General features: G+C 34.5%; 1 pseudogene; it reads right to left on the reverse strand.

Moving 5' to 3' along the window:
* Window positions 1–7156: 7156 nt before the first annotated feature.
* LOC132601622 (glutamine synthetase cytosolic isozyme 1-like) lies at window positions 7157–7805 on the reverse strand (annotated as a pseudogene).
* Window positions 7806–9273: the final 1468 nt, after the last annotated feature.

Genomic DNA, 9273 nt, shown 5'->3' on the forward strand with positions numbered 1-9273 from the left:
GATGAGAAAATAATTTATCTACCTAACATTTGGGCCAAATCCTTTCCTATCTTACAAAATCTGTGGCCCAAAAACACCTCTAGCCCAATTCCTACCGACCCAAACGCCCCAGCCCCAGCCCAAGCCCGCACCGCCCCAGCCCAAGACCCCGCTGAACCGACCCGGCCCAAGCCCCTAAACTTAATCCCCCAAGTCCCCAAAATCAATCCTCTTTCTCCTTCACCTAACAGCCCTAAACGCTCCTCTCTCCTCTCTCTTCGTCCGTCACCCCACCACCACCCCACTCCCCGTCACTTCCTTCACTTCACCACACCACACCACAGCAACATCCCACAAAATCCGCTACCTACACCCTTCTTCTCTTTTCTCACACTCCATCTCTGAAGCCTGCAGGAACCATGTGCAGATTCAGCGGATTTTATGGCGAGTCCCATCCCTATTTTCATCACCTCACCTGTTTGAAACGTTAATTTTTCCCCCTTTTTTTTAAATTCGAATTTAAAGGCAAAAGGCTTTCTTGAAGAAGCTGTTGAAACATCCAACCTTCGGCTATAAATACGGGCCATTGAGGGCTGTTTTAGAGATGAGAAAAAAGGGAGATCAATCGAGGAAAAAAGGAACCACAAAAAATCCCTTTTTATTTTTACAAGCTTTCCCCTCTCATAAAATCTCTATTGCTTTAAAACTTGGGTTCTCAGAAATTTCTATTTTTAACTCTAAGTTCTTTTGGCTGTATAATTTTGGTTATTCTCGGCTGAGCAAGGACCACTTCGAGCGGAGTCGAAGACTCGACGACGATAATAGCCTCAGTTCGCTGTCCCGGAGAAGGTAATCACACTGGTCTTCACTCCGTCGTTCAAGTATTTCTCGTCATTTGTTTGGTTTAGCTGACTGAAATGTGATCGTTTCAATAAGTCTTGTTTGTTTCTTTTCTGCCTGTTTATGACTACTATGTTCGCTTTAAATCTATGAAATGGTTAATAGAATTAAGTACACCTATAGGAGCTATCGACTTACCTATAGAATATATGAGTAATCACCCTCGACTCTCATTACGTTTCAGTTTATAGAGTAAAAAATGTAGATATTCTTATCTTTCATTTAATTTTATGTTTGTACGGAGGATTATACTTTCATTTCAGACTAATGCTCTGTACATTCCAGCATGATTTAAAGTCGGACCAATCTTTCTTTAAGAACAGAAAAGTGATTATCTTAGTTCAAATTTCTTAAGTTGAACTGACATGATGTATTCTTCCACTAATTTTGGATCCTTACAAGCGAATCTGTTTTCTTTATTATTTAAAGGATGTTAGAAATCCATGTTCATAGAATTTTGAGATCTTTGACAGAACATAATTACCGGCATGATAACATGTTTAGTTGTGGTTGAGAATTGAGGATGTCTTTATACTTGTCTTTAGATATTTGTGTGCCCTAGCATCTAGCAGTTTCACTACATTCGCATAGATATGACATAAGCTATGAATAATCCTTCAATAGTTTGAGATTAAAATGGTGCATTTAGAAACCATGGCTATAGGAATGGTATGCCCCTCTTGTAGGATTTGAATGACACCCTTGTTTTGTTGAAACTTCTGTTTGGATAAAGTCATTTATTATTTTTTTTTCCACATAAAGGTTAAGATATGAAACTTCACTTGTCATTTAAAACAACGTCTTTGCAAAAAATGGTGTTTTGAGTTATGGGAGCACTGTCAGCTTATCTCTATTTTATATATATATAGAGGTCCTCGATCTAAAGTTCTTAAGTTTTTTAAAACAGTAGTCCTGCTATGCTTCTGTTTAGAATTCCTTTTATTAGGGGTTTATTTTCAGGCTGAATTTGTTAAAAGTACATATCAAATTGTGTTTTACTTTGCAAAAGGCATACATTTTTGTTAAAGCTTGTTAAACTTTGAGCTTTGATGTTAGGAAACTCATGGCTATCAGATCTTGAAAATAGGAAAATCAGTAGTCCTTTTTTTTTTTTTTTTTTTACAAGTCTGGGATAGCTGTGTCCATTGGTTTTTGTGAGAAAGTGGGATTTAAATGAAGAATATATGTTCGTCTGCTGGTGTCTTACAATAAAGTCATGCGTATGTGGTGAAACTGCTTTGCCTATTGAAACTGGAAAAACCATGTTTTGACATAATGTGAGTTTAAAAAGGTAGAAGTAGATAACTGTAAACATGAGTTCTCCTTTGAAAAAGAACCTGCTATTTTAAAACTCACGGGATTGTGATCGCTAGGTCAATAGATCTTCATCTGTTGTTGCTAAAATTACTAATTTTACACTCTGTTCGCATTTAAGAAAACTGATTACGCTAACGAGTGTGTCACCTGCATGTTAATCTGAAAAAAAGTCTCTTTTGATAAGACCCCTGTTTGGTTGCGCTTCCCTCTTCAACTTGGGTTGACAAGAAATACATAGGATGATAAAATGTTATGCTCGTTAACATCTCTGCTTGCAACATGAAACCTGGACCTGCTTGTTTTTTCTAGATTAGTATCACAATGGTTCGGGGTAATTTGTTTAAGGATCTTAGAAATTAAAAGGCGTACTTGTGAACTCGAGACCCCCTGTTGAGATGAACTAATTTACTGAAGCATGTGTAAGTTACCTTCTTAATTATTCATTTGTGTGTTAGCAACTTGAAAAATGGGTGCTAATTAGCTTTTCCAGATTGGTTTTAAATTCTCAGAAGTTAAGTTTTTGTCAATCTCTCTAGTACTTTTAAGTCTTAAAAGAGAGTTATTTAACCTGTTAAAAACCAAGATCATGTGCTGCTACATTCGGCCATAATTTAAAGCCTGAATCTTCTTTTGTGATAAGTATTTGGTGTGTTTCTTTTGTCGTTCATTTCCTGTGGATCAATTATCTTGTTTGCTGCTACGCATACTCTTTTTAAAAGTAGTGAATAGAAATATGTTTGGATAGTTTAGATGTCATGTGAAAGTTTTTCTTGGAAATATATTGTAGTAGCTTCGTCTCAAGGTTGTGTTAACTTAATACTTTGAGGATTATGTGCTTGGATCCGGTGTTCTAAAAATGTGATTTACTTTAGGAAACTTCCCCTGTTTAAGTATTGTTTGATTTAAAACAATTAGAAGTCTGAAGTGTGTGTTTATGGGATTTTAATCATTAAAAGGCTGCTGTGTTTATTTTTTAAAGCTTGGATGCATGCTTGATGATAAGTGATTCTGCCTTCTTATGTGTTTAAATTCTTGCTTAAAAAACCATCTTTTATTTCAAAAGCAATATGTGTTAATTTAACTAAAAGAAAGAAAAGAAATCGTTTAGGTGTGTCTTTTTTTTCTAGAGTATGTAGTTGTGGTTCAGTTGTTTTAACACGATGAGTTCGGTTAAGTTGTAATGTTTTGCTTAAAATCCTAGGAAAACTAAAAAGATTTCAAAAGGGATTTTGGTTAACTTTTGCTTGAGAGTTTAACGCCTATTGTATGCATTTTTTATAAAGTATAACATGATAAATATCTACCTACATGATCAAGGAGTATGAATTTGATTTATCTATTTATATTGCCACGAAGGAACTGCCATAATGTGTGGCTTTGTCCTTTTTCTTTAGATTAGGGGTATCCATTAGGGTAATCTGTTAGAACTGTAGACATAACTAAATGGTTTGACTGCTTATAACTGTTGCACATTGTCCTGATTGATAGTTTGGGATGGTCAAAAACTGTTATTTGATTAGGTTCCTAGTTGCTCTTACTACAAACATGTGAACTGTCTAGAGCATGGTATCTATTTGATTTTTTTCTAAACCCTTCCTCGGTTTGAGCTTTGGTATTCTACGAATATATTTACGTAAGTGTGGAAACCAGTTAAGTTGGTATAGCTAGGAGATCATTTGACTTGAAAAATTATAACTAGTGCTTCATCCCTTTGTTTGAATAATGTAAACTTGTCTTCCATCTCCTCTTTTATCTTTTTGTATCCAGTTTTCCTTTCTATCAAATAATCGAAACAGTCTACCCCTTTTTAAGTCTACAATGTGTAATGTCTTGAAATTTGATTGCATTACGATTAAGATTGCTTCTAATCCTTTTCTTTCTTTTGTTTTCTTTGCATATGTACGTGGGAGCGCACTGGAGTTGTATGACAACTCCAAGTCTGCTCGGAAGTAGAAAAACAGTAGCTACATTCACGTGCTCGTGTCTAGCAGCCGTTGTTCGTGTCAACTGTCAAGCATCCCAGTCCTTCATCTCTTTAAATTTTGTGTCTTTGTGTTAACATATATATATATATACATGTTTGTATTCTTGACTAACATTTTTATGGATTGTATTTGTAGCGTATTTGTTTCTCGCTTGTGTACGAACTTGCGGAAAAATGGTTTAGTATGATAGTGAATTTAGTCATTTGCTTCCCTTCCCTTTTTAGATACCAATCCCGATTTAGAGTGAAAGACGTTTTACTAATCGTTTTAAGGGAATGTCTTTTAGTATATTTCCTAGATTCAAATTATCTTCCACAAGGAAATAAGCTGATGTTCTTTTTTACGAGGACACTGTTCTAAGTTTTTAAGTCACACTTGATTTCATAAAGAAGTAACAGATCTGATTTCTTCACAAGCATATTGTACTCACGTTTTTACACTCTTTGTGATCCCCAAACAATAAGTTTAAAGATGCAGATTTTCAGAATTTGGCAACGTCCTATCTAGTAAATTTAATCTTGAGGCCTAGGTGATCTTAACATGTGACCTGTACTCTTTTTTTTAATTGCTATAATACTAACCCTTTGGAACAGGCCTAATTCTTTAAGTTTAAATGAGAAAATCTTATTAGGGTCCGAGTACAGTGGCTCAAGCTATTTTACGAGAGCTCTTAGGCACATATTTCTTTTTATATACATGTATATATATACTATCTTATTTTCAGTAATTTCTTTAATCATCTTTTCATCATGTGTATACATATATATTACTCTCATATCACAAAATAGCTATTGTTGAAACATTATATACCATCCTTACATTGGCTATAAATACCACATATATACATTATTTTCTCAAAATATACATGCTAATCCTCTCATTTTTATACTATTTCATACAAAAATACATCACGAATATATATTTATATATGTTTACATCCCATGCATACTAAACTACTTTTACAAATAAACATACACATATAACATATTTACGTACGTGCATATATACTCTGACTAATCATTTCTACACATGCATACATTTATTTACATGATTATAATGACTTTAAAATCATTTTGGTACAAATCATCTTCGGAAATTAGTTCATTTAGTAGTTCTTTAAAATAAGTAATAAATAAGAAATAGATAAATAATCCCCTCTAGTGTCAGTTAACTAAGTTTAAAGACTGTCTTCGGATAGGCTCTGAGGGATGCTTAATACCTTCCTCTCGGGGTAAATAAAACCCTTACCTAGAATCTCACAGGTTTCAAAGACTAAAAAATGGAGTTTACTTTTTTATAAATGGTTTCATAATATTTCCTAAAATTAGGTGGCGACTCTGAAAATTTTCAAAACCAGAGGGAACATAGTCATAAGTTGTGAGCTAGTTTTAATCCGTTAAAAATAGAGCATGACAGTGTATGTTGAAGAAAATTAAGTTTCCCTATCAATTTTCTATATAAGCTGGGGTTAGGACATGAGTCACCAGTATCAACTGTCAATTTCCCATTCAACTCCAAGGGACTAACAACTGGAGTTACATCAGAACAGTTAAACTCAAAAAGTAAATCAGATGTAGACTTGTGTTGGGTGACCAAAAACCCATTGGACTGTCTGATGATTTCAAGTCTAACAAAATAATGAGCTTCACCCAGACCCTTGATCTTAAGCTCATCATCAAGGAACTGGTTGAGAGAAGAGATAGCAGAAATATCATCACCAACCACCAGAATATCATCTACATAGACAACCACTATAGTAATAGAGGAACCAGAAACTCTTCTGAACAGAGAATAATCATTCAAACTTAGATGAAAACCTCTAGACAATAATGCCTCAGTTAACTTGGCATACTACTGTCTAGATGCCTGTTTAAGACCATATAAAGACTTTCTTAATTTGCACACTAGGGGACCAGAATCAGAAACAGGGACCTCCAATAGTCAAAAAATATCTATGCCCATTGTAGGTTTGTGTGTGATAAGCCCCCCAAAGGTCAAGATGGATAAGTTGGAAAGGCTTGGTAGAATGTATGGTGCTTTCAGAGAAGGGCAATCTCTGTTGCCTGGCCAAGGGAGCTACCAAAAGTTCTTATAGAGAGGTGTTGTTATATGCGGGTGTCGTTATAGAGAGATCTGACTATATTTTTAAAGTCATGATTTCATATCTATTACTCTCTTCGTCCCATATTACTTGTCCACTTTCCCTTTTTAAAAGTCAAATTACATAAACTTTGACCAACATGTTGAAATATATTTTTTCACCATATTAATATGAGAATAATTGGAACTTGTAGTACTTTTGTGTAGTTTTTTAATAGGTAATTTATAATTTTAAAATATTGAATTAATCTAACCAAATTTAGCTCTGAAGATTAGCCAACTTGACTCTCGAAAAGCGAAACATGACAACTAATATGGGACGGAGGAGTACTATTTTGTTACAATTTTAGTGATTGTTTTACACATAAATTTATGTTTCGCATTGAAAGTATTGAGTTCAGGTGAACTCGATAACGTTAAGCTACATCCGTCCATGGTGATACATCATTTCAAAAACTGAACCGTGGTTACACTATAATTTGTAAGATATACATAATTATTTATTAGAAACTTGAGCTAATAGAAAGAGTTTTAACTTATCACAGAAAGTATCAACTATGCTGCCACGCGATCAGGAAGTCACGGGTTCGAGTCGTGAAAACAACTTCTTGCAGAAATATAGGATAAAGCTGCGTAAAATAGATCCTTATGGTCTGCTCTTTTTCCGGACCCGCACATAGCGAGAGCTTAGTGCATCGAGATACCCTTTTACTGTCTTTTTTTGTTATTTTCATTCATATGCAAATAGCAAAAACTATAAGTCCTGTCCCTAGAACAAACCACTAGTTGATTTGAAAACAGATGTACAAATGCCCAAAAGCCTTAACATCATCAGAGTGCAACTAGTTTCACAAACAGATTTAGCTTCAACAGTGTCATGGTTGCAGGAGGATGGTTGTTTCTGCAATCATAGAAGTCACCACATAAGGATTCACGTTTGATAAAGGCCTCCTATTCTCTAAGTACCCTTTTCTTGCTTTCTCTGTGTCCTTCCCTATCCTAATTGACGCTCCACGGTTTGCTACTCCCTACCAAAACGAAGACATAGAATCATATCAAGAACTACTATTATTATGCATGCCTAAAACCGTATTTACATTGATCAATCAAAACAAAATTTGTCTTAGAGCTGAAGTGTCACTATTATACAAATTTGAGGTGTTGATGTCAGCTGTTTCATGCTCTCCAGTAAGACGACGTTCGTTGCCATCGCCATTAGCTGCAATATGTGTTCCTTGTGCCTCTTACCAATCTTCTCAATAGCCTTTTTTATTACTTCTAGCCCTCCATCACCCCATATGGACTTGGTACTGATCACAACAACAATATGTCAAGTCAAATTCTTTTTGACCTTTCATTCAATACCACAATGAATACGTACTTTCCATATACTGTTTGGCAAGCCAGTCTGTTCTTTTTATCACATTTTGTCAGCGTAACTTTTCTTTTATCAGGGATGAGGGAGACGGACATGATAGGAAGAAAAATGTACCTGTAATTTGTATAAGCACCAGCACCATTCAATCAACCTGCCATGAGACGAATTAAGAATCAATGATGGGTAACAAACAGCGAAGATATTTAACATACTTTTTATAGTTTGGTCGAATTACTGCAAGAAAGCACTAGTGTCCGACACTGAGTCTTTTGTTTTATAGTTTGCACACTTTTTTATTGCCTCTTTCACTAATATACATTGCAAAGTCCATGATTCTTAGACGTACCAAGGTTCCTCAGCCAGGACTTTAGGGTAGCTGAATATCTTCGTGGCGCTGAACCTCTTGTTTGTTGGGAAGGGCTCTCCAGCCGGTGTATAAGCATCCATCATCATTATTATTATTAGAAAAAAAAAATCACTCATGCATTTATTCTCCTTCTGGCTTAATTGCAGTGTTAATCCTATTCGTATTCTCTATAAATATTTATTTAAACATATTTTTTGTATTAGCGTCACACTTATATTTGTTGTTATGTTTCTATGATTACTTTACTATTACAAGTGATAAAACTATTTACCAAAATATTTTGTCCCTCTACTTTTATTATCATTATGAAAATCGAGAAAATCTATTTGAAATTACTATATTCCCCAAATAAACGAAATAAAATTTTTCACCCATTTTCTAAAGTTTCTACCCAGCCCATAATCCCTTTCCAACTAAAAATCCCCAAAGGCATCAGGTTACCCCCAAAACAAAATATCCATAACTCATTGTTATTTACTCAAAATTCCTAAGACTCTGTCATCTCTAAATTTCCTTTAAATCAAACATTCCCTGATTCTCGTCGAAATTCCACGGCTACAAAATCCCTTTCTTTGTGCCGTTTATATTCCTTCATTTATTCTAGTTTGATTTTCTCTTCTCTTCTCTTTTCAATTCCACTTTCTTTCCTTAATTCATTCACCTTAATTTCTTATTAGTAATCATAAAAATCATAGCTTAATATCCGCCTTAATTACGAAATCGAAACTTTTCTCTTTTCATCTAATATGCCAAGAACAAAATGACAGAAGTTTGGACCAGAATCTATTTGAAAAATACGTCCAAGTTCAAGATTAATAATAATAATAATAATAAAAATAATAATAGTAGATCATCAAGAAATTTGACTACAAGTTGTGATAAAAAAAAATATAATTAATAATCTAATAAAATAGAAGCTTAACGATGTAAATTGGACGAAAGAATGGACAAAATTGGATGTCAACATGGGGCTGTAAGAAATAAGGGTATATTAGACCCTATAGGTGGATGACCGGGGTATTTAGGGGCTCAAAGGTGGATGACAAAGATATTTGGGGGCTCAAAGGTGGATGGAGGGTATTTTTGCACAAATTTCAAAAGTTCGAGGGTATTTTAGGCCCTTCTCCGTAATCAAAAACACATAAAGAATGCCAAACATAGAACTTGAAATGACAGATGAAAGTGGAAATGGAAAGGTAAAAACAAATGATTGCATTTCTATATATTAGAAATAGAAATACTGATTT

The sequence above is a fragment of the Lycium barbarum genome, chromosome 7 (genome assembly GCF_019175385.1).
Source record: "Lycium barbarum isolate Lr01 chromosome 7, ASM1917538v2, whole genome shotgun sequence".
Taxonomy (NCBI): Eukaryota; Viridiplantae; Streptophyta; class Magnoliopsida; order Solanales; family Solanaceae; genus Lycium; species Lycium barbarum.